This window comes from Cebus imitator, unplaced genomic scaffold (genome assembly GCF_001604975.1).
Source record: "Cebus imitator isolate Cc_AM_T3 unplaced genomic scaffold, Cebus_imitator-1.0 Scaffold701, whole genome shotgun sequence".
In the NCBI taxonomy this organism is placed as follows: domain Eukaryota; kingdom Metazoa; phylum Chordata; class Mammalia; order Primates; family Cebidae; genus Cebus; species Cebus imitator.
Window position 1 is genome coordinate 504145 of NW_016108016.1, and position 4535 is coordinate 508679.

General features: G+C 47.0%; 1 long non-coding RNA gene across 1 annotated transcript; it reads right to left on the reverse strand.

Annotated features, from left to right (window-relative positions):
• Nucleotides 1-933: 933 nt before the first annotated feature.
• On the reverse strand, nucleotides 934-2237 carry LOC119469540. The gene is made up of 3 exons (XR_005198364.1): nucleotides 1611-2237; nucleotides 1162-1224; nucleotides 934-1030 (listed from the first exon to the last, which is right to left on the reverse strand). It is a non-coding gene; the product is annotated as an uncharacterized LOC119469540 (long non-coding RNA).
• Between the last annotated feature and the right edge of the window lie 2298 nt (nucleotides 2238-4535).

Consider the following 4535-nt stretch of genomic DNA (forward strand, 5'->3'; position numbering starts at 1 on the left):
TCTTCCAACTCCTGGTAATGTAATCAGGGTCATTGGTAGTTAAGTTAGTGAATCGGGAGACTCTGAGCTGCATGGAAAAGGAGGAAACTTTTGCCCAGTAGCAAACTAGAGTCAGAAGAGGAGAGGCGGGAGAGTCAGCGAGAAACATTCTAACCGAGAGGGAAACGTTGCCAACAATTTTGCCTGGTATCTCAGAATGGTCACCTGATGCTTTGGAGAAAACCTTAAATGATACAGAAGTTTCTATCTAGCTGCATCCTGATTATCAACGGACCCTCTGTGCAAAGCAACGGCCCAGGTCCTGGAGAAATCCAGCCAGGACAAAGATGGTGCCTCCCTGCTTCCAGGGAGTTCTGGAGGCCAAGGGAGCAAGGACACACACGGAAAGATGCGGCGGGCCAGAGAGTGAAGCGCACTTGTCTCCCTGTGACTTCTTTATCTGCGGGCCCCCCACGTCCCGCTAAGCTCTGCGGGGTCTGGGGGAAGCTGGGGTAGCCCCAGAGCCACCATTGTGCCCGTGCAATTAAACAAGAATGCTCCGACTTGACAGTTCCACTGTGAAAGTTTTCAAATAGTGTTTGGAATGTTTACATAATTGTTGAAAAGAGGCTTTTTCAATGTATCTGTTTACACTCTTTCCTTTTGGAAATTCTTTCAGCAATCAGGCCGTGGAGGGCTCTCAGGCTGCACTTGCCGCCCTTGATTGCGGAGGGAGGAATGAAAGGCCCGTCAGTGAATCGCTGGGAAAACATTCCCTAACAAACGCCCTCTAATGAGGGGGCGCCGCTTTCGCTGCCGCAGCGGCGGTGGAGGGGGGCGCGGGGAGCGGAGGGGCCGGGGGGGCGGCCAGGCCGGGTTTTGTGGCGGCGCTCCCGGGCTGGGGGGAGTGCGGACCCCGGGTCTTTGTGTGCAAATTTCCCACCGGGGCCAAGCAACTTTCCACAATTTAATTAAGTGGCTTTGGAGTCCGGTGTTGGCCTAACAAGCTCCTGTTTATGAATGAAAGATTTGTCCCAGCAGCGGGGGCCGGCTGGAGACAAAGTGGGCTGCAGTTCCCCCGGGTCCGGCCGGTTTCGCGGCTCCACGGCCAGCCCCAGCCGCCCGCGAGCGGGAGAAGGCGGCTGCGGGGGCTGGCAGCGGTCCTTCTGCGACGCATCTCACCTAGCTCGCAGCAAATATGCCATCCATATGCCCAGGATCACAACCGAATCAGCTCCATCAGGCCTGGCAAAGAGGCATTTAAATTGCTAATATTGCACTGAGGAGCGACGACAGAACCGCCTGGTCTCAGCTCTGCAGGATCCACAGAGACAAACCTGGGAGTGGGGGTGGGGGTGGGAGAGTTGGGGAGGGGTTCGGAATGAGCCCAAGCGAGAATCACTAGAAGCTGGCTATTAGAAGGCGCGAGAAGTGGGGATCCTTGGTAGAGAGATGCCAGGAGAAACCGTGGCAGAAATGCGCCCAGGATGGAGCGCTGGGCTGGTGGGTACTCGGGCCCCTTCCCCATCCATTATTTCTGAAGAGAGGCCAGCTGGAGTTTCCACAGAGGCTGCTCTGCTCCAGAGAGGCATCCCCCCCAGCCCCCCCCCCCCCCACTTCCCAACACTTACCTTTGAACAAGACAGGTTTTCTAGAAAGACAAAAAATATTGGCGGGTTGGAAGAAGGGAGGGGCCAGCTGCCGCTGTGAAATGTTCCTTGGTTGCAGTGGTTGAGGATCCCTGCCCTTGGCGGTGATCTGTCAAACAGGTTCGGGATCAGGGGGTCTTTTGCAGCCACTTTCCAGTGGAGGGTTCAATGAGTGTTTTTCTCTGACTATATTTTTAGAAAAAATTATGATGACAGTTGTTAGGTCTCAGGCAGGCAGGCAGGCAGCACATTCCATTACAAAGTTAGCATGAAATCAATATGTAAATAACCCTTTCTAACTGGCAGCTATTTTTGAAGGCAGAACGCACCGGATGTTGCAGGTTTGTTCCAGTTCACTTTAAATACCTCTCTGTCCTCAGTCTGTGACTGTGCTCACATTTAGAAGAGCCTTTTCCCCTTTTCGCTTGATCTTTGCATCGTCCCTGATAGCGGTAGTGCCACCATGAGCTTTGTCCTCAAACCTCCTCCTCCATCACTTAAAAATCAGATTGACAAGACCTGCTCCAGGCTGGGAGTGTTAGTTCCCCTTTGGCATGGTCATTTTTCAAAAGCACGGGTTGCTCCAGGAAGGGTAGACTCGGCAGAAGCCACAGCCATCCGCGGAAGAGATTAAAGGAGAGAGGAAGCCCGAGAGGCTGAGATCAGGGTTGAATCAGAGATTCAGACAGTCACTGCCAAAATGCATAGAAGTCATTGCCAGGACATAAAAGGTCAGAGGATCCCAGCCGTGAGAAGAACCAGGTTAGAACCATGACTGCAGCTGAACAGGAAGACACAGGTCTCAAGGTACTCTTGAGTGAACAAGGGCCTGGGACCCAAGGTCTTTGCGTAGTTTCTTCTCAGTGCTGATGTTTTCATTGTTGTTTAATTTTGAAACGAGCTGTGCTATGTGTATCGACACTAAAAGTGAAATACTTCTAGAATGTTTTGTGTCAGGCATGGACAGTGTCACAGTGCGTCTGGTGTAATAGATGGGGAGCATGTGTACGTGTGTGTGTTTATTTTCTGAATTCAAAGGGGAGATGAAGTTGAAGCAGAGACCTAATAGTAATGATTCCTACAGTGACTACTATTCTATGAGTTTTTATGTACTCTCAGTTCTAGAGTCTTTTTAATATAATTGAGTTGAAATCTGCTTTGCTGTAACATATCCTATGGATGGACATCCAGAACAAGGCTTCCTCTGCCATCGAATGGTCTTCAAGACAGGTGGTGTCTCACCCAGAGATTTTGCTACTCCAAGCTAAATAGTTCTTGTTCTTCCAAGATGGGAGTCCCCTCCCACAAGGAGACCATCGGGTTCACGCGTTGCCTCCATGTTCTTGCCATTTAGTGCATCTTTGGAATGAACCAGGATCAGATACTCCTTTTGAGGCTTTTAAGTGTGATCCAACTGCAAAAGTTAGACTGTCTCTCTGCAGGAGAAGATGCATTTGGGGTGTGGCTTTAACTTTCTCAGTGCACAGAGCTCTTATATTGCATGAAAGTGGTCAGATGAGGTAGAAATTTGACCTGTTCTCTCTGGGCCCGGAAGGCAGAGATATGATCACTGAGGAAGGGGAAATATTACAGGGAAGTCAAATTTCAGCTTAAAGGTGGCATGAAGAAGAGTTTTCTAATGAAGAAGAAATGACATGCTTTGAGAGGTAGCGAGTGTCCTACAGCCTGGAAGCAATCATCAGCTGGATAGAGGATTTCACCAAAGGTAACTTCCAACTCTAGATCTGGTCATCCATTCGCTTATACATTTATCGATGGCTGCTAGATGCAAGGTGCCAATCCAGGCTCCGCGAGGATTTCACAATAGAAATGAATAGAGAAGGAACCCATGTTTTTAGATTGGGATAAAATACACATAACAAAATTTATCATCTTAACCGTTTTAAATATACATTCCAGTGGTATTATGCTCACATCATTGTGCAAACATCACCACCACCCAAAGAACTCCTTTCATTTTGCAAAACTGAAACTCTGTATCCATTAAACACCTTCCCATTTCTCCCTATCCTCAGATCCTGGGAACTTTCTATTTCTGTCTATAAATTTGACAACTCTAGGTGCCTCATATAGTGGAATATGAGGAATTATACAGTATTTGTCCTTTTGTGACTGCCTTATTTCACTTGGCCAATGCCCTCAAGGTTCATCCATGTTGTAGCGTGTGTCAGAATCTCCTTCCTTTTTAAGACTAAATCATGTTCCATTGTATGTATATATACCACATGTTGCTTATCCATTCATCTATCAATGGACACTTGGGTTGCTTCTACTTTTTGGCTATTGAGAATCATGCTGCTGTGAATATGGATGTACAGATATACGTGCAAGACCCTGCTTTTAATTCTTTTGTGTATATACCCAGAAGTGGAATTGCTGATCACGTGATAATTATTCTTTAATTTTCTGAGGAATCACTCTATTGTTTTCTATAGCAGTTTCATCATTTTACATTTCTATCAACGGTGCACACTCTCTCCACATCCTCACCAGCACCGTTATTTTCTGGAATTTTTTGATAGTCGCTATTCTAATGTGTGTGAGCTGGTATCTCAGTGTGGTCTTGATTCGCACCTCTCTAATGATTAGTGATGCTGAGCGTCCTTTCATGCACTTACTGGCCATTTGTGTATCTTCTTTAGAGAAATGTTTCGTCAAGTCCTTTGCCCATTTTCTAGTTAGGTTGGGTTTTTTCTTGGGGTTTAGTTATAAATGTTCTTTATATATTCTGGATATTAACTCCTTATCACAGATATAATTTGCAGATATTTTTTCCCAGTCTGCGGGCTGTCTTTTCACTGTGCTGGTTGTGTTGGCTGTATCCTTTGATGCACAGAAGTTTTAAATTTTGTTGAAGTTCAATTTATGTATGTTTTCTTTTGTTGC